The sequence below is a fragment of the Bubalus kerabau genome, chromosome 9 (assembly GCF_029407905.1).
Source record: "Bubalus kerabau isolate K-KA32 ecotype Philippines breed swamp buffalo chromosome 9, PCC_UOA_SB_1v2, whole genome shotgun sequence".
NCBI lineage: Eukaryota > Metazoa > Chordata > Mammalia > Artiodactyla > Bovidae > Bubalus > Bubalus kerabau.
In genome coordinates this window covers 43,874,316-43,896,218 of record NC_073632.1, presented here as the reverse complement: position 1 = coordinate 43,896,218, position 21,903 = coordinate 43,874,316, and the positions used below count along the sequence as shown (strand labels likewise).

The 21,903-nt window shown below is 39.5% G+C and overlaps 1 long non-coding RNA gene across 2 annotated transcripts in view; it reads left to right on the top strand.

The window, feature by feature from the left end:
* Positions 1-1,991: 1,991 nt before the first annotated feature.
* The window catches only part of LOC129619784 (uncharacterized), a 69,200-nt gene continuing 49,288 nt past the window's right edge, over positions 1,992-21,903 (top strand). Inside the window, exon 1 of one of the 2 annotated variants that reach the window (XR_008698102.1) lies at positions 1,992-2,093. This is a non-coding gene — a long non-coding RNA (uncharacterized LOC129619784). Of the gene's footprint in view, positions 2,094-3,659; positions 3,797-21,903 lie in introns of those variants that run through there. The other variant, XR_008698101.1, reaches the window with a different exon arrangement.

The window sequence follows — 21,903 nt, the reverse complement described above, 5'->3', positions numbered from 1 at the left end:
CAGCTTTCTTTATGGCCCAACTCTCACACCCATACATGACTACTAGAAAAACCATACCTTTGACTAGATGAAAGTTTAGGCTTCCCTGATAGCTCAGTTGGTAAAGAATCTGCCTGCAATGCAGGAGAAGGGATAGGCTACCCTCTCCAGTATCTTTGGGTTTCCCTTGTGGTTCAGCTGGTAAAGAATCTGCCTGAAATGCGGGAGAATGGGTTCGATCCCTGGCTTGGGAAGATTCCCTGGAGAAGGGAACGCCTGCCAACTCCAGTATTCTGGCCTAGAGAATTCCATGGACTGTGTAGTCCATGGGGTTACAAAGAGTTGACACGGCTGAGTGACTTTCACTTCATTTGACTAGACAGACCTTTGTCAGTAAAGTAATGTCTCTGCTTTTTAATATTCCATCTAGGTTTGTCATACTTTTCTTCCAAGGGAACTGTTAAGTTGCTGTTCAATCAACAGCAAAAAAAAAAAAAAAAAAAAACCATTTAAAACAAACCATCAGTCAGTTCAGTTGCTCAGTCATGTCTGACTCTTTGTGACTCCATGGACTGCAGCACACCAGTCGGAGGGATGGTAGGATGGGTGAAATCGCATTTAGAATCAAACCCCATACCCACCAGAGATGCTCGGAAGGCTCCGACAAAACCTTGTGCACACCAGGAGCCCCAGAGAGACTGAACCAAACTGCCTTTGTGTGTTTGAGCATCTCCTGTGGAGGTACAGGTCAGCAGTGGACTGCCACAGGGACAGGGGCTCTGGGTGCGGCAGACCTGGGTGTAGCATAAGCCCTTTTGGAGGAGATCGCCATTAACCCCACCACAGAGCCGCCAGAACTTATACAGGACTGTGGAAACAGACTCTGGAGGGCACAAACAAAACCCTGTGTGCATCAGGACCCAGGAGAAAGGAGCAGTGACCCCACAAGAGACTGACCCAGACTTGCCTGTGTGTGTCCAGGAGTCCCTGGTGGAGGCGTAGGTAGGCAGTTGCCTGATGCAGGGACAGGGGCTCTGAGTGTGGCAGTGCATGCATGGGACATTTTGAAGGAGGTCGCCATTTTCTTCATCACCTCCACCATAGTTTTGGTCTCAGGTCAAACAATAGGAAGGGAACACAGCACTGCCCATCAACCAAAAATTGGATTAAATATTTACTGAGCATGGCCCTGCCCATCAGAACAAGATCCAGTTTCCCCCACAGTTAGTCTCTCCCATCAGGAAGCTTCCATAAGCCTCTTATCCTTATTCCTCAGAGGGCAAGCAGAATGAAAACCACAATCACAGAAAACTAATCAAACTGATCACATGGACCACAGCCTTGTCTAACTCAATGAAACTATGAGCCATGCCATGAAGGGCCACCCAAGACAGATGGAGAGTGGAGAGTTCTGACAAAATGTGGTCCTCTGGAGAAGAGAATGGCAAAACGCTTCAGTATCCTTGCCTTGAGAACTCCATGCTAAGTCACTTCAGTTGTGTCTGACTCTGTGTGACCCCATAGACGACAGCCCACCAGGCTCCCCCGTCCCTAGGATTCTCCTGGCAAGAACACTGGAGTGGGTTACCATTTCCTTCTCCCTCATGAACAGTATGAAAAGGCAAAACAAGCTTAATAAATGTATATAAACACAGTAGTACTTTCATCATTTTTAGCTTGAGTAATATCTGTAACAAAAGCATAATTTATTCAGTCGTTCAATCACCCTTTTACTGAGAGCACTGTTAGGTGGACATAAATACTACGGAAGCAGGAGCTCCTTCCAGGAGCCCCCAATCTAGCTGAGGTCTCTAAGGCACCCAGACCATTATAAAACAACTGAGAAATGGTATTGATGACAGAAAAATACACCAGCTGTAGAGTGACTGCACTTGTTTGGGTGTCAAATCTCAGAAAAAATTGCATGAAGTTTGTAACATTTTGGCATCCATGTGAAGACAGAGCGTTGGCTAGGAGAGAAGGGTGAAGAGAAGTGTTGAATCACAAAAAGCTGAGGACACACAGGTTTGCTGCAAGGCGATTGATGCATGGCTCCTTCTAATGGGAAAACCATCAGAGGTGTCACCGGAGAGTAAATGGACCAGTTAAACAAGGTAAAAAAGATGTATGAATTGAACCAGATCTCATGTCAATCATTTAATCTCTTTGTTGCTCATTATTGCCATCTTTATTATAATCTCTATCACAGGGCCAATTAACTGCAGGAATTCAGCTGGAAAATTCCAACAATACTTAGCTACTAAGTTGAATTTTTAGGGCTGCTTGACTACTGGATTCTTTAACATCTTTCTTGTCCACCTCTCCACCAAATAGCCAGGTTACTCCACATTTCACTACCTATTCCCCTTCTAAAGGACTAAAATTGTCTATGATTTCAGTAAACTTGGTCCCTCAGTTACTTATAAACAGTTTCATCTTAACCACAAAGGACAAGATGCTCCAATAGTGAAATAAATTTTCTTTGCTCTTACTTATTTTAGATTGAAAGAGGCATTAGTAAGACCCTTGTCCTTCAAGTCATTAACACAACAATTAGAACTTCCTAGTCTTTTGTCTGTTCTTTGAAAAAGCCATTTTTAATGCAGAAACAATAGAAAATTTGTCCTAAATGATCCAGAAGGAATCTACATAAAGAGTTATTTAGTTAAAGGAAATCAGAAGAAATAGAATTAATCAAGTCACAGTTCATTCATGAACTATTCAAAAGGAATCCTTTTTTTAACCAAAAAGCCAAGTTTCACTAAAAATCCCTTTAGTTCTTAACTTTCCTACTATGAAAGGTGCCCTTTCTTCCTCTGACTATACAATTCATGGAGAGTAAGCTCACAGAAAATAGGAGAGAGATTTTAAAAGATGAATACTTACAGGTAGCTTAGTTGTGAGAAGGTAGGGAATTTATGAAGGCAAAGTTGATAATCTGATAATCTGCTAATGTACTGCTTTGATACAACTTGTGATCCTATTATATCCTACCATGTGTGAATGCATCACAGTCTTATCCTAGCCTCAAGGTTGGCTGTAGGACACATGCTTTGAGCTAATGTCACACAGGCGATCAGCTATTTCTCACTGTGGCTCCCCCATTCACACCTTACAGAGAGCTTGTTTACAGCACCACTCCTGAGTGGACTGGCTTATCATTACATACTGGCAGAAAATAGTGTCCAGATTTTGCTTTATGTCATCATGTACTAGAAAATTCCACACTTAACAGGTGGGGTAGCTGGAGAATGGAATCAATATCTAGATACAGGAATAGAAATTAAAATGGATTTTAGCTTTAGATCATAGTATATTGAGATAACTTTCATTCCAAGGTTTTGCAACTGAATGTGGTTATTATAAGCATATTGAAGAAAAAAAAATGTGCCTGGGTTTTTATGTTCATTTTTGTCCTGGAAAAAAATGGAAAAATAGCTGATTTACCATTTTCTTCCTTTTTTTTTTTTTTTTTTTTTTTTTGGTAAAAGGGCTTCAGAGTTGAAGTACTGGTGACTTTTCAAAGGAATTATGCAGGGCTGTTCTAATGGCGATGGTGTGGTACAATCAGTTTTACTTGAAGACGAGCCCTCTGGGCTGCAGGGTAACAAGCTTAATAGCTTTTCCAAAGGACAAATCTGATACAAGACCTTAAAATGCACTTTAGGTATTTAGCGGGAGCTCCTGTGGATGAAGACACATGGCAAATATGGGCAGCTCTGACCTGCTACACTCCCACCTGCACAGAGTTTGCCCTGCTCGCCAGCAGTTTGGGTTTGTGAATTGGCAGCTCTTCCTCAGAATTCTCAAGTCCAAGGTACTCTGTATAAAGCTAGCTGCCTTGGAAATACATCTGCTTTCTCTTTGTTTTACGTTCTGATTTTTCTCACCTTTTGTCCACTTCGCTTGGTTAATTTATTCCTAGACATCACCACTAGAATATTGAGAGCTGCCTCTAGCCAGAGCCTGGAGGGTTTGTTACCATCAGAACTTATCTCCGTTGGTAGGACCCCGGAGACACAGCCCGAGTGCCATGCACTGAAATGTAGCTGTGACTGTGGCTCTAGTTTAACGGTAACTTCAGTCTTGGTGCCAAATGTTATTTTGTGTGAGTAAATTTGAGGGCTATTACAGCATTGCGCTTAAGTAGGGTGTTCGCTTAGATAACAATGCCAGCCCTACCTCTTCTTTGCAGATCTGTTTAACTTTTTCAAGCTTCAGTGTTTTCATCTGAATCTTAGGAATTAAAACCATATCTACCTCATAGTATGATGATGACTAAATAGTCTAAGCAAAGTGGTTAGCATAGAACGTGGCACATAGTTCTCAATCAGATCAGAGCAGATCAGTCACTCAGTCGTGTCGGACTCTTCGTGACCCCATGAATCGCAGCACGCCAGGCCTCCCTGTCCAGCACCAACTCCTGGAGTTCACTCAGACTCACGTCCATCGAGTCAGTCATGCCATCCAGCAATCTCATCCTCTGTCGTCCCCTTCTCCTCCTGCCCCCAATCCCTCCAACCATCAGAGTCTTTTCCAATGAGTCAACTCTTCGCATGAGGTGGCCAAAGTACTTGAGTTTCAGCGTTAGCATCATTCCTACCAAAGAAATCCCAGGGCTGATCTCCTTCAGAATGGACTGGTTGGATCTCCTTGCAGTCCAAGGGACTCTCAAGAGTCTTATCCAACATCACAGTTGAAAAGCATCAATTCTTTGGCGCTCAGCCTTCTTCACAGTCCAATTCTCACATCCATACATGACCACTGGAAAAACCATAGCCTTGACTAGACGAACCTTTGTTGGCAAAGTAATGTCTCTGCTTTTGAATATGCTATCTAGGTTGGTCATAACTTTCCTTCCAAGGAGTAAGCATCTTTTAATTTCATGGCTGCAGTCACCATCTGTAGTGATTTTGGAGCCCAGAAAAATAAAGTCTGACATTGTTTCCACTGTTTACCCATCTATTTCCTATGAAGTGGTGGGACCGGATGCCATGATCTTCGTTTTCTGAATGTTGAGCTTTAAGCCAACTTTTTCTCTCCACTTTCACTTTCATCAAGAGGCTTTTGAGTTCCTCTTCACTTTCTGCCATAAGGGTGGAGTCATCTGCATATCTGAGGTTATTGATATTTCTCCCGACAATCTTGATTCCAGCCTGTGTTTCTTCCAGTCCAGCGTTTCTCATGATGTACTCTGCATGTAAGTTAAATAAGCAGGGTGGCAATATACAGCCTTGACGTACTCCTTTTCCTATTTGGAATCAGTCTGTTGTTCCATGTCCAGTTCTAACTGTTGCTTCCTGACCTGCATACAAATTTCTCAAGAGGCAGGTGGTCTGGTATTCCCATCTCTTGAAGTTTCCCACAGTTTATTGTGATCCTCACAGTCAAAGGCTTTGGCATAGTCAATAAAGCAGAAATAGGTGCTTTTCTGGAACTCTCTTGCTTTTTCCATGATCCAGCGGATGTTGGCAATTTGATCTCTGGTTCCTCTGCCTTTTCTAAAACCAGCTTGAACGTCAGGAAGTTCATGGTTCACATATTGTTGAAGCCTGGCTTGGAGAATTTTGAGCATTACCTTACTAGTGTGTGACATGAGTGCAATTGTGCGGTAGTTTGAGCATTCTTTGGCATTGCCTTTCTTTGGGATTGGAATGCAAACTGACCTTTTCCAGTCCTGTGGCCACTGCTGAGTTTTCCAAATTTGCTGGCGTATTGAGTGAAGCACTTTCACAGCTTCATCTTTCAGGACCTGGAACAGCTCAACTGGAATTCCATCACCTCCACTAGCTTTGTTCGTAGTGATGCTTTCCAAGGCCCACTTGACTTCACATTCCAGGATGTCTGGCTCTAGGTCAGTGATCACACCATTGTGATTATCTGGGTCGTGAAGATCTTTTTTGTACAGTTCTTCTGTACATCTTCTTGCCATCTCTTCTTAATATCTTCTGCTTCTGTTAGGTCCATACCATTTCTGTCCTTTATCGAGCCCATCTTTGCATGAAATGTTCCTTTTGTATCTCTGATTTTCTTGGAGAGATCTCTAGTCTTTCCCATTCTGTTGTTTTCCTCTATTTCTTTGCATTGATCGCTGAAGAAGGCTTTCTTATCTCTTCTTGCTATTCTTTGGAACTCTGCATTCAGATGTTTATATCTTTCCTTTTCTCCTTTGCTTTTCACTTCTCTTCTTTTCACAGCTATTTGTAAGGCCTCCCCAGGCAGCCATTTTGCTTTTTTGCATTTCTTTTCCATGGGGATGGTCTTGATCCCCATCTCCTGTACAATGTCACGAACCTCATTCCATAGTTCATCAGGCACTCTATCTATCAGATCTAGTCCCTTAAATCTATTTCTCACTTCCACTGTATAATCATAAGGGATTTGATTTAGGTCATACCTGAATGGTCTAGTGGTTTTCCCTACTTTCTTCAATTTAAGTCTGAATTTGGCAATAAGGAGTTCATGGTCTGAGCCACAGTCAGCTCCCGGTCTTGTTTTTGCTGACTGTATAGAGCTTCTCCATCTTTGGATGCAAAGAATATAATCAATCTGATTTCGGTGTTGACCATCTGGTGATGTCCATGTGTAGAGTCTTCTCTTGCGTTGTTGGAAGAGGGTGTTTGCTATGACCAGTGCATTTTCTTGGCAAAACTCTATTAGTCTTTGCCCTGCTTCTTTCCGTATTCCAAGGCCAAATTTGCCTGTTACTCCAGGTGTTTCTTGACTCCTACTTTTGCATTCCAGTCCCCTCTAATGAAAAGGACATCTTTTTTGGGTGTTAGTTCTAAAAGGTCTTGTAGGTCTTCATAGAACCGTTCAACTTCAGCTTCTTCAGACTTACTGGTTGGGGCGTAGACTTGTATTACTGTGATATTGAATGGTTTGCCTTGGAAACGAACAGAGATCATTCTGTCGTTTTTGAGATTGCATCCGAGTCTGCATTTCAGACTCTTTTGTTGACCATGATGGCTACTCCATTTCTTCTGAGGGATTCCTGCCTGCAGTAGTAGATATAATGGTCATCTGAGTTAAATTCACCCATTCCAGTCCATTTCAGTTCGCTGATTCCTAGAATGTCAACATTCACTCTTGCCATCTCTTGTTTGACCACTTCCAATTTGCTTTGATTCATGGACCTGACATTCCAGGTTCCTATGCAATATTGCTCTTTACAGCATCAGACCTTGCTTCTATTACCAGTCACATCCACAGCTGGGTATTGTTTTTGCTTTGGCTCCATCCCTTCATTCTTTCTGGAGTTATTTCTCCACTGATCTCCAGTAGCATATTGGGCACCTACTGACCTGGGGAGTTTTTCTTTCAGTATCCTATCATTTTGCTTTTTCATACTGTTCATGGGGTTCTCAAGGCAAGAATACTGGAGTGGTTTGCCATTCCCTTCTCCAGTGGACCACATTCTTCAGATCTCTCCACCATGACCTGCCCATCTTGGGTTGCCCCACAGGCATGGCTAAGTTTCATTGAGTTATACAAGGCTGTGGTCCTAGTGTGATTAGATTGACTAGTTTCCTGTGAGTATGGTTTCAGTGTGTTTGCCCTCTGATGCCCTCTTGCAACACCTACCATCTTACTTAGGTTTCTCTTAACTTGGGCGTGGGGTATCTCTTCACGGCTGCTCCAGCAAAGCGCAGCCATTGCTCCTTACCTTGGACGAGGGGTATCTCCTCACCACCGCCCTTCCTGACCTTCAATGTGGGATAGCTCCTCTAGGCCCTCCTGCGCCTGCGCAGCCACGGCTCCTTGGACGTGGGGTTGGTCCTCCCGGCTACCGCCCCTGGCCTCAGGCGTGGGTTGCTCCTCCCAGCCGCCAGTGGCAATTTTTAACTGAACCAAAGATGAAAATCCAAAGATGTTTTTCATTTCGTAATTATTTTATTAGGCAATTGGACTAGCTTTGTGTTTAACTTCAGAAAACTTTTTACTTTTAAAATATTTAAGAGAAGCATTGCTTCCATCAGTTGCTAAGAACTTGGATTTATTTAAAGAAAGAAAACAAAAATATTTGGCTTATTTCTGGGGAAGTGGAGGTAGAGGAGGTGAAGTTGCATGAGCCAGTATATGGTCTGGAATCAATTCAGAAGTTGCCTAATTTTGGATTAGAGCACTCTAGAGGAAAAAGGCTAGATCAAAAGTCACAAACAGAGCTCACCATTTGAGGAGAGTTCTCAGTAAGGTGTGGAAGGCAGGCAGAGGAAAGGAAAGTTTCCAAGCCCAAAGGTATATGTCTGACACAGCTATGAGACTTATCAGAAGAATTTTTTTTCCTTCTGAAGCACTGCAGAAGTCTGATAATAGTTACTTATTCATTCAGCAAACATGTAGTGGGTATTACTGAACACTATGAAGTTCTCCTGTTGACTCTGTCTCTGTCTTTGCACTAAGTGTGAGAGATACAAAGGCATGTTAGGGACCCTGCTTGAAAGAAGGCAGAGTATGTAAGTTTATTACTTATAGATTAATATAGTTCTAAGAAAATTCTTAATTTTATTGAAGGGAAGATAGGAGGTATTGAGATAGTGATTCTATTATAGCAGTAAGAATAACCATGTGTAAAATAGATAGCCAGTAGGAAGTTGCTATATAACACAGGGAGCTAAGCCTGATGCTTTGTGATGACCTAGAGAAGTGGGATGGGGAGAAGGGAGGGAGGTTCAAGAGAGAGGTGATATATGTATAATTATGACTGATTTGTGTTGTTGTATGGCAGAAACCAATACAACATTGGAAAGCAATTTTCCTCCAATTAAACAAGAAGCTAAAATAAGACTTCAAAAAAAAAAAGGGAATAACCAATGAAAATTGCTATTTTTAAAATCTAAATTAAGTGATTTTGTTTATTATTAATAGTTATCAAAGCACATTATAAAGTTATAAGAATTCAAACAGCTTGATAGTGTTGTGAGAACAAAGATCAGTGGAACAGAAGAGCTAGCAAAAAGGATTGTTAGAAAGTCATGGTTTTGATGTCTGAAGAGGCCAGTGTTATGATATTGTATCTGTGAGCCAGAGGTTCTAAAGCAACTACCTGGGTGTATTTTTTCTTTAATAGACTTTATTCTATTCATTTGAAAACTGGGGCATACGAAAAAGGGACTATGTGTTGAGAAATCTCACTCTGATGTCAGTGAATATTTTTAAGAAGAATTGAAGAGAAAGCTTTTGAGTACATAGAGGTGGCTGCAAGTTTTTTCTGTAAATAGACTTATTGTTGCAACAAGATAACTCATAGAATATTCTAAGCCTTCACTCATCAAAATAAATGAATTCCCTGTAAATTTAATCAGAAAATTGGTTTTTGCTTCTGAAAGAAGGCATTATTTGTTTATTTAAAATTAAACATCATAAGTAATACGTTGTATTATAGCAAAAACTATAGACACTGGAACACTACAAAATATTCAATATATAAATGACCAGCTTATGAATGACTTAGAGGGGATAAAGTAGCATGATATGTAGCCCACGGCTGCCCTTTGAAAACTGGCCAAGGAGAGACCCTAAGTTCAGGGGTTTAGGATACAGTCACCCTGGGTAATATACACATTTTTCCGGATTATTTTCTGTTATAGATTATTACAAGATATTGAATATAGTGCCCAGAGTTATACAGTAAATCTTTGTTACTTATCTATTTTATGTATAATAGTTTGTATCTATTAGTACTGTGGTCCCAATTTAGGAAACTGGCTTTTTAAATTCAGCATAAAACTTTCAAGATTCATCCACATTGTATCTATCATTTCCTCACTTCTTTATACTGCTAAGTAGTATTCCTTTATATGAATGAACTACAGTTTGTTTATCAACACTCACCTACTGAAGGACATATGGTTGTTTCCATTTTAGGTGATTATGAACAGAAATTCTAGAAAAACATTCATGTATAGGCTTTGTATGCACATAAGTCTGTATTTCTCTAAGTAAATACCCAGGAGTGGGATGGCTGAGTCATATGGCTAAGTGTACACATAAGTGTAAAATACTGCCTGTTTCCTAGAGTGGATGCACTTTTTGCATACCCACTAGCAATTTATGAGATTTACTGGCAAAGATGTAAACAATAGCTTTACATTTTTGGTAGTACTTGGCATTGTCACATATATTAAAATTTAGCCATTGTCGTGGGTTCATAGTGGTATCTCACTATGGTTTTACTTCGTATTTCCCTAATGGCAGATGATGCTGAGCATGTTTTCATGCCCTTATTTACCTCTCATGTATCTCCTTTGGTGAAGCATCTGTTCAGATTTTGTTGAATGTGGGTGTTCTTTGTATTCTGGGTACAAGCTCTTTGTCAGATAAGTGATTTGCAAATATTCTCCCAGTTTGTAAATGATCTTTTCATTCTTTTAACAGTGTCTTTCACAGAGCAAAATTTTGGTATGTTTTAAATTTCCCATATTTATTGACCTTACCCTATATTCTATACCTGAATGTAAATTTTTTCCAGTTTTGTTGAGAAATAATTGACATATATCACTTATAAGTTGAGACATAATGACCTTCTTTGTCTCTTTTTACTATTTTTAGCTTAAAGTCTATTTTGTCTGATGTAAGTCTAGCTTGTCTGATTTAAGTATAGCTACACTTGATTTATTTTTGGTTACCATTTTCTTGGAATTTCTTTTTTTTACCCCTTTACTCTCAGTCTATGTGTGTCTTTAAGACTAAAGTGAGTCTCCTGTAGGCAGGGTGTTATTAGATTTTGTGCTTTTTAATCCATTCAATCATTCTATGTCTTTTGATTAGACAATTTAATCTATTCATGCTTAAAGTAATTGTTGGTAAGGGCTTACCTATTAGGTAGTGAAAGTGAAAGTTGCTCAGTGGTGTCTGACTCTTTGCAACCCCATGGACTACACAGTCCATGAAACTCTCCATGCCAGAATACTGGAGTGAGTAGCCTTTCCCTTCTCTAGGAGAACTTCCCAAGCCAGGCATCAAGCCCAGGTCTCCCGCATTTCAGGTGGATTCTTTACCAGCTGAGCCACAAGGGAAGCCCAAGAATGCTGGAGTGTGTAGCCTATCCCTTCTCCAGTGGATCTTCCCAACCCAGGAATCGAAGTGGGGTCTCCTGCATTGCAGGCGGATTCTTTACCAACTGAGCTATGAGGGAAGCCCACCTATTAGATAAGGATTTACTATTACTGTTTTGTTCATAGTTTTCTAGTTGTTTTGTAGATTCATTGCTTCTTATTTCTTAGTATGCTCTCTTTTTAAATGTGTGTTTTGACATCTTTAGTTACAAATATCCTTTGACATTTTTTACCAAGTTCTTTTATGTAATTAATACAAGACTTTCCAGTTGTGGTTACCATGGGGCTTACGTAAAATGTCTTAAACTTATAACACCTTATTTTAAACTTATAATAGATTAACTTCAATAGAATTCATACACTATACACTTTTACTTCTTCTCCTCACATTGTAGGCTATTGCTATTCAGTTCAGTTCAGTCGTGTCCAACTCTTTGTGACCCCATGAACCTCAGCACACCAGGCCTCCATGTCCATCACCAAATCCTGGAGTCCACCCAAACCCATGTCCATTTTGTCGGTGATGCCATCCAACCATCTCATCTTCTGTGGTCCCCTTCTCTTCCTGTCCCCAATCCCTCCCAGCATCAGAGTCTTTTCAAATGAGTCAACTCTCTGCATCAGGTGGCCAAAGTATTGGAGTTTCAGCTTCAACATCAGTCCTTCCAATGAACACTCAGGACTGATCTCCTTTAGGATGGACTGGTTGGATCTCCTTGCAGTTCAAGGGACTCTCAAGAGTCTTCTCCAACACCACAGTTCAAAAACATCAATTCTTCAGCACTCAGCTTTCTTTATAGTCCAACTCTCACATCCATACATGACCACTGGAAAAACCATAGCCTTGACTAGATGGACCTTTGCTGGCAAAGTAATGTCAATGCTTTTTAATATGCTGTCTAGGTTGGTCATAACTTTCCTTCCAAGGAGTAGGCGTCTTTTAATTTCATGGCTGCAATCACCATCTGCAGTGATTTTGGAGCCCAGAAAAATAAAATCTGACACTGTTTCCACCGTTTCCCCATCTATTTGCCATGGAGTGATGGGACCGGATGCCATGATCTTAGTTTTCTGAATGTTGAGCTTTAAGCCAACTTTTTCACTCTCCTCTTTCACTTTCATCAAGAGGCTTTTGAGTTCCTCTTCACTTTCTCCCATAAGGGTGGTGTCATCTGAATATCTGAGGTTATTGATATTTCTCCTGGAAATCCTGATTCCAGCTTGTGTTTCTTCCAGCCCAGCGTTTCTCATGATGTACTCTGCATATAAGTTGAATAAGTTATTACGTGGTTTTAAATATTGTGTAACTAATAACATGGGTTTCCCAGGTGGCTCAGTGGTAAAGAATCTACCTGCCAAGGTAGGAGACATGGATTTAATCCCTGGGTTGGGAAGATCCCCTGGAGAAGGAAATGGCAACTCTAGTATCCTTGCCTGGGATATCCCATGGACAGAGGAATCTGGTGGGCTACAGTCCATGGGGTCCCAAAAAAGTTGGATATGACTTAGTAACTAATCAACAACTAATAACAGAAAAATGAATTTGTAATGATTCCTGCTACCTTTTTTTAGCTTTTAAACTAGAATTGTAGAGAGTTATGCACCACTATTGCTATATGGCACAATGTAACTATGACTCTCTGTTTCCCATTACCAGTGAGATTTACACTACCTTTTTTTTTATGATGCTAATTAGCACTCCTTTGCTTTAATTTGAAGAACTCCCTTTGGTTTGGGCAAGTCTATATTGGTCTTTTATTTTTGAAGGGTGGCTTTAATGCATATAGAATTTTTTTGTTGACAGTTAATTTTCTTTCTGGGCTTCCTGGATGGCTTAGCAGGTAATGAATCCACCTGTAACAGAGGAGCCTGGCAGGCTGCACTCCATAGGGTCACAAAGAGTCAGACACAACTGAGCAACTGAACAACAACTTAAAAAACCACCCCAGAGATTTAGCATAAGTGACTAGCAGAGTGGACCACAGCATAAAAACTACACCTCTAGAAACAGACACAATTTATTTCTAATTGCCAGAAGAAGTAATCAGTGGTCAGGAGGGCAGTGACTTCAGCAGTCTCTTTGATTGGAAAATATCATTGCAAAGCAGTAAATAAAAAAACTTGAAAAAGAATGTATTTGTACACAAAGAATGAATACTTGTATTTGTATAACTGAATCACTTTGCTGTACATCTGAAAATAACACAGCACTGTTAGTCAAATACACCTCAGTATTTATTTTTATAAAATAAAAAATTTTTGAAGATAAGAAGTTTTAAGAACTCCTTTTCAGTTCCTGCAATCTGTTCTCTTGAGGCCATTAATGTTGAAATTACTGTCACTTACTGAGACTATTTTATAATGCAAAATTAATGTTTATCAGCATCCTTTTAAGTTGCTCTAGAGATTATTATAGGAGAAAAGGGCACTTTGTCAGGTTTTCACAGGCAAAGCTAAATGGGAGAATTGAAGCAATTATCTGAATAATTTAATAAAACTCCTTTTATTTAGTTATTCAAATAAATCCTTATTTTTCTCTCTTTGCTCTGGCCATGGAGATTTCTTTGTCATCTAATTTACTTAAGAAAAAAGTGACATGCTTTTTTTTTTTTTTTTTTATAACTAGTAGAGGCTTAAAGCTTTTCAATGTTTGAGGTTAACAGACCTTTACAATAATTAGTAGAGAGTCTAAAACTTTACTCCTGATAGCAGTTTTGAAGATGCAGAAAATATGATGTAATCTCTTGTTTTTACACATTTAATTATATCTTCTAAAGAAACTACTACCTTTTCCTAATTTCCAGCTGTCAACATCTTCAATCAGAAACTGGCAAAACAATCACCCTAACACCCGCTAGTAATATATAGTTTACAACAAAATGTCAAATGTGTTTTGAATATTGAAAAAAAAACACCCATTTTCATTTGTTATCACACAGCATTTTGCTCAATTAATCATTCTGTTGAATAGTTTTCCAAAGAGATCACATTTTATTAGCATTCACCACATTTATTTTTAGTGAAGAGATAATGGGAATACAAGGGACATTCAACTGTAAGCACAAGACTGAATTCCAAAACCTGTCAGCTAGATGACCTCTATGGTCCCCTCTAATAATCAGATCCTGAGATTACAATCAAAAGAAAGTTTTGCCATGTCTATACAACAAGATTATATTCCACACTCCTTGTGGTCTTCAATTCTATACAGCAAACTTACAAATGCTTCTGTATTCTTTCCTACTGCCTGAATTGTTAAATGTGCATTTTACAAATTCAGGCAAAAAACATATTTGTCAAGGCAGAAGTCTTTCCTAAATATTTCTGAAAGCACTGTCATCTGATCATAAGCATTAAAGCAGGTATATCAATTCCCACAGAATTGCAATATTTTTCTATCAGTTGATTTGAGAAATGAAAATTAATAAAAAGGCCTCTGAGATACTTATAGTAGGTACTTTGCTAATTCAGGAATTTTCTATTTTAATAAATGATATAGAGAAATGAAACTTGAAATTTTACTTCTTAACCCTTTAGTTTTTAAAATTCATTCAGAACAGAAAATTTGTTGTGATTTTGCACAACAGAAAATTATTATAATACAGAGAATAATCTAATTCCATATGTCTCTTTTAAGATACACTTAATTTAAAAATTCTCTAAATACATTTTTTCCAATACTATTTGAAATTTAATCAGTCTGGGTTGTCTAGAGTCAAGGAGAGAAAATGGCATGGAATATAAGGTTATTGTTGGATAATAGAGAAAGCAAGGGAATTCTAGGAAAAAACCCTACTTCTACTTCATTGACTATGCAAAAGCCTTTGACTGTGTGGATCACAACAAACTGGAAAAATTAAAGAGATGGAAATAACCAGACCGCCTTAGCTATCTCCTGAGAAACCTGTATGCTTCTCAAGAAACAGTTGTTAGAATCGGACATGGAACAACGGACTGGTTCCAAACTGGGAAAGGAGTATGTCAAGGCTGTATATTGTCACCCTGCTTATTTAACTTATATGGAGAGTACATCATGAAAAATGCCAGGCTGATGAGTTACAAGCTGGAATCAAGATTGCCAGGAGAAATATCAATAACCTCAGACATGAAGATGATATTACTTTAATTGCAGAAAGCAAAGAGGAACTAAAGAGCTTCCTTTTGAGGGTGAAAGAGGAGAGTGAAAAGCTGGCTTAAAACTCAACATTCAAAAACTAAGACCATGCCATTTGGTCCTATCACTTCATGGCAAATAGAAGGGGAAAAGGTGGAAGCAGTGACAGATTTTATTTTCTTGGGCTCCAAAATAACTGCAGATAGTGACTGCAGCCATGAAATTAAAAGACACTTGCTCCTTGGAAGGCAAGCTATGACCAACCTAGACAGCATATTAAAAAGCAGATATATCACATTGCTGACATAGTTTTAAATAGTCAAATCTATGTTTTTTTCCAATAGTCATGTATAGATGTGAGAGTTGGACCATAAAGAAGGCTGGGCAGCAAAGAATTGTTGCTTTCGAATTGTGGTGCTGTTGAGAGCCCCTTGCACAGCAAGAAGATCAAACCAATCAATCCGAAAGGAAATCAATCCTGAATATTATTTGGAAGGACTTGTGCTGAAGCTCCAATATTTTGGCCACAGGGTGCAAAGAGCAACTTTGCATAGGAAAAGAGTTGGATGCTGAGGAAGATTGAGGGCAGGAGGAAAAAGGGGAGACAGGATGAGATGGTTGGAGGGCATCATCGACTCAATGGACATGTGTTTGCGCAAACTCCAGGAGATAGTGAAGGACAGGGAAGCTGGTGCGGTGCACTCCATGGGGTCACAAAGAGTCGGACAGGACTTAGCAACTAAACAACAACATACAATTATAAATTGTTAAAAACAATGACTCTCCATTTCCTCCCTTAATGTGCGTGTGCTCAGTTGCTTCAGTGGTGTGTGACTCTTTGCGACCCTATGGACTATGGCCTGCCAGGCACTTCTGTCCATGGGATTCTCCAGGCAAGAATACTGGCTTGGGTTCCATGCCCTCCTGCAGGAGATCTTCCTGAACCAGGGATCAAACCCACATCTCCTATGTGTCCTGTGTTGCAGGAAGTTTCTTTACCACCAAGCCACCAGGGAAGCCCTTTTCTTAGGTACATGAGAAATAAAAGTTAACAAGCAAAGTCTATCACTTTGATATATATAAAATTTAAATTAACTTGGTAATGATGTATACATGTTATTTAGTCGATTCATTTTGAATTTCTGCTTGTAATATAGAATTCTTTTGAAGCATTGAATTAGGTATATCATCATCATTCAGATCAGATCAGATCAGATCAGTCACTCAGTCATGTCCGACTCTTTGCGACCCCATGAACCACAGCACACCAGGCCTCCCTGTCCATCACCAACTCCCAGAGTTCACTCAGACTCACGTCCATCGAGTTAGTGATGCCATCCAGCCATCTCATCCTCTGTCGTCCCCTTCTCCTCTTGCCCCTAATCCCTCCCAGCATCAGAGTCTTTGCCAATGAGTCAACTCTTCACATGAGGTGGCCAAAGTACAGGAGTTTCAGCTTTAGCATAATTCCTTCCAAAGAAATCTCAGGGCTGATCTTCTTTAGAATGGACTTGTTGGATCTCCTTGCAGTCCAAGGGACTCTCAAGAGTCTTCTCCAACACCATAGTTCAAAAGCATCAATTCTTCGGCTCTCAGCTTTCTTTATAGTCCAATTCTCACATCCATACATGACCACTGGAAAAACCATAGCCTTGACTAGACGAACCTTTGTTGGCAAAGTAATGTCTCTGCTTTTGAATATGCTATCTAGGTTGGTCATAACTTTTCTTCCAAGGAGTAAGCATCTTTTAATTTCATGGCTGCAGTCACCATCTGCAGTGATTTTGGACCCAGAAAAATAAATTCTGACACTGTTTCCAATGTTTCCCTATCTATTTCCCATGAGGTAATGGGACCAGATGCCATGATCTTCGTTTTCTGAATGTTAAGCTTTAAGCCAACTTTTTCACTCTCCACTTTCACCTTTATCAGGAGGCTTTTTAGTTGCTCTTCACTTTCTGCCATAAGGGTGGAGTCATCTGCATATCTGAGGTTATTGATATTTCTCCAGGCAATCTTGATTCCAGCTTGTGTTTCTTCCAGTCTAGTGTTTCTCATGATGTACTCTGCATATAAGTTAAATAAACAGGGTGACAATATACAGCCTTGACGTACTCCCTTTCCTATTTGGAATCAGTCTGTTGTTCCATGTCCAGTTCTAACTGTTGCTTCCTGACCTGCATACAAATTCTCAAGAGGCAGATCCGGTGGTCTGGTATTCCCATCTCTTTCAGAATTTTCCACAGTTTATTGTGATCCACACAGTCAAAGGCTTTGGCATAGTCAATAAAGCAGAAATAGATGTTTTTCTGGAACTCTCTTGCTTTTTCCATGATCCAGTGTATGTTGGCAATTTGATCTCTGGTTCCTCTGCCTTTTCTAAAACCAGCTTGAACATCAGGAAGTTCACGGTTCACATATTGCTGAAGCCTGGCTTGGAGAATTTTGAGCATTACTTTACTAGCGTGTGAGATGAGTGCAATTGTGCAGTATTTGAGCATTCTTTGGCATTGCCTTTCTTTGGGATTGGAATGAAAACTGACCTTTTCCAGTCCTGTGGCCACTGCTATAGTAGATATAATCGTCATCTGAATTAAATTCACCCATTCCAGTCCAGTTCAGTTCGCTGATTCCTAGAATGTCAATATTCACTCTTGCCATCTCTTGTTTGACCACTTCCAATTTGCCTTGATTCATGGACCTGACATTCCAGGTTCCTATGCAATATTGCTCTTTACAGCATCAGACCTTGCTTCTATCACCAGTCACATCCACAGCTGGGTATTCTTTTTGCTTTGGCTCCATCCCTTCATTCTTTCTGGAGTTATTTCTCCACTGATCTCCAGTAGCATATTGGGCAACTACTGACCTGGGGAGTTTCTCTTTCAGTATCCTATTATTTTGCTTTTTCATACTGTTCATGGGGTTCTCAAGGCAAGAATACTGAAGTGGTTTGACATTCCCTTCTCCAGTGGACCACTAGGAACCAAATATAGTTCAGAAAGGCTATATAATTTTCTTTCTTAATATCTTCATTAGTATTACATTAAGTACTTTTTATAACTCTAATTGCTTTTTTAAATAAAGGCTTCTGCTGACTTTCTAAATAAGCCTTAATGTTAATCAGAGAGAAATAAAATAATTGAAGCTTTATATATCAGGTCAGGTCAGTCACTCAGTCGTGTCCGACTCTTTGCGACCCCACGAATTGCAGCACGCCAGGCCTCCCTGTCCATCACCAACTCCAGGAGTTCACTCAGACTCACGTCCATTGAGTCAGTGGTGCCATCCAGCCATCTCATCCTCTGTCATCCCCTTCTCCTCCTGCCCCCAATCCCTCCCAGCATCAGAGTCTTTGCCAATGAGTCAACTCTTCGCATGAGGTGGCCAAAGTACTGGAGTTTCAGCTTCAGCATCATTCCCTCCAAAGAAATCCCAGGGCTGATCTCCTTCAGAATGGACTGGTTGGATCTCCTTGCAGTCCAAGGGACTCTCAAGAGTCTTCTCCAACACCACAGTTCAAAAGCATCAATTCTTTGGCGCTCAGCCTTCTTTACAGTCCAACTCTCACATCCATACATGACCACTGGAAAAACCATAGCCTTGACTAGACAGACCTTTGTTGACAAAGTAATGTCTCTGCTTTTGAATATGCTATCTAGGTTGGTCATAACTTTTCTTCCAAGGAGTAAGCGTCTTTTAATTTCATGGCTGCAGTCACCATCTGCAGTGATTTGGGAGCCCCCCAAAAATAAAGTCTGACACTGTCTCCACTGTTTCCCCATCTATTTCCCATGAAGTGATGGGACCAGATGCCATGATCTTTGTTTTCTGAATGTTGAGCTTTAAGCCAACTTTTCACTCTCCACTTTCACTTTCATCAAGAGGCTTTTTAGTTCCTCTTCACTTCATATATACTGTAATAACTTCACTTTATATATACTGTAATAACTATAACCTTTAATACAGAAATATTCTTCAGTATATACTCTTTGTTCATCAAAATGCCTGATAATGTGAGTAAATTGTTAAATACTTGCTCAAAATAGAATAAATGGAAAGATAACCATTTGGTTATCATATCCCCATTGAGCTTGCCCTATAGTTATCCAATAAAATAAACATATGTATACAAAGAAATACTTTGGCCACCTGATGTGAAGAACTGACTCATTTGAAAAGACCCTTATGCTGGGAAAGATTGAAGGCAGGAGGAAAAGGGGACAACAGAGGATGAGATGGTTGGATGGCATCACTGACTCAGTGGACATGAGTTTGAGTAAACCCTGGGAGTTGGTGATGGACAGGGAAGCCTGGCGTGCTGCAGTCCATGGGGTCACAAAGAGTCCGACACCACTGAGTGACTGAACTGAACTGATACAAAGAAAAAAACTAAAAAGTAAAAAACAATATTTAAAACTTAGGCAGACTATAGCAGTGGGACTGATGACTACAAAGAGGGTACATAGACGAAATTTCAGGATGAAGGAAGTGTTTTATATGGTCCCAGGGTGATGGTTGCATAACATGATTTGTTAAAGTCCACAGAACTGTACATAACAAAAAGTAAAGTTTATTGTATACAAACTGAAAAAAAAAAAACACAACTATGTATAAACACTGTGCTATAGTTGGCAAATCTGTTTCTCACAGAGGTATGGATTACTAATTCTGAAGCTGGTTTACATGTATACTGGGACTGAACACATAAGAAAATGGATTTTGGGAGGTAGCAGCCAAGTTTCTCACTGCAATAAAGGGAAATTACACATTAACCAAAAAGAAGTCTAGATTGAACCCTGCACTGATTCATTAGAGTTGGAGACATTGGTAAGAATTTATGTTTAACTTAATATAGATAGAGCTGAATAAATATAGAAACAAGAAAAGGTACACAGGTTAGTGTAAGTGTGTATAGTACCCAGCACTGTCTGCTGAGAGAGCCTAAAGCAGTCATACCCCAGTAGCAACAAGTATACCCCACAACCTAAATACCACTCTCCAGTAAAAGCGGTAGTGCTCCTTGCAGAATGGCTGATTCTAGGACTGGGGCAGAGAAAATGCCAGATGGGTCTGAATCATCTTTAAGCACCAGGAAGTAAGGAAGTGCTCAAAAAACAAAAGGATGGAGGAATGTCAAAGAAACATAAGAACTAACCTGAAAGAGCTTCCAAAGACCAGAGATGGAACAATCTGAGCAACGAAAAATGTCATATTAGAGTCCAAAGTAGATACATGAGTCCATACTGACATAAGTGAATAACTGAATAAAGAAATAAATGGGGGAAAAGAGACAAGTGTTTCTTACAGAAGAATTCCAAATAGTGTGTGTAGGTACTTTTCCTCTACTCACCAAGATGCTCTAGATTTTGTGACTCATTTCCAAAAAATACAGTGGGAAATGGAAATAATGATAGATTCACTATAGAGAAACCTGGCAAATGCTACCTTAACCAAGTGATGAAGATCAACATCACAGTAATGTCATGTGGATACTGTTTCTCCCTCGATATGATATGATTCATCTTTATTTCTTTTTAAAATACAATCCATAACTCCAGTGTGATGGCCAGTTATATTTATCAACTTGGTTAAGAAACAGTAAAGAGCTCTGTTAAATCAAACAGTAATTTAGATGTTACTGTATTTGGTAAGAAGGCATTTTGTAAATGTGATCCACCTCTGTAGTCAGTTGACTTTCAGCAAAGGATATTATTCTCCAAAATCTAGTGTGTCTGATTTGATTCAATCAAGTGAAAGTTTTTAAGAAAGAAACGAGGTTTCCCTGAGGAAGAAATTCTGACATGCAATGCAAAAAAAATTTCCTGAGGAAGAAATTCTGGCAGCTTCTGCAGTGATGGTTTCTAGCCTTCCCTTTCTGATGGGCTGAACAGTAGATTTTGGACTTGTCTAGCTAGCTTCTATAATCATTAAGCCAGTGTTCCGCAATCTATCCATCTATCCATATCCATTGATCTATCTGCCTATCTATCCATCCATCCATCCGTCCCCCTATTAATCTTTATTTTGTTTTTCTAATAAATGGATCATATCCAAAATAGATAAATAACTCATATAACTCAATAACAAAAATCAAATAACCTGATTAAAAATTGGACAGAGGATCTGAGTATTTTTCCAAACAGGACATATAGATGGCCAACAGGTACATGAAAAGAGGCTCGGCATCACTAGTTATCAGGGAAATGCAAATCAAAATCACAAATCACAGTGAGACATTATCTTACACCTGTTAGAATGGCTATTAACAACAAAAAAGAAATAACAAATGTTGGTAAGGGTATATAGAGAAAGGGGAACTCTTGTGCACTATTGGTGGGAGAGTATATTGGTTTGCCTACTCTGGAAAACGATGTGGAGGATCCCCAAAATATTAAAATAGAACCACCATATGATCCAGAAATTCCATTTCTGGGTGTTTATCCAAAGAAAACCAAACCACCAACTCAAAAAGATACCTACACCCTTGTGTGCATGGCAATATATATATATATATATATATATATATATATATATATATATATATATTTAATAGCCAAGATATGGAAACAATGTAAGTGTTCATTTATAGATGAATGGATAAATAAAATGTAGTATATACACAATAGAATATTATTCAGCCATAGGAAAGAATGAAATTTTGCCATTTGTGACAACATGCATGAACATTGAGGGTTTGAAAGTGAAAGTGAAAGTGTCAATTGCTCAGTCATGTCCAACTCTTTGCGAATC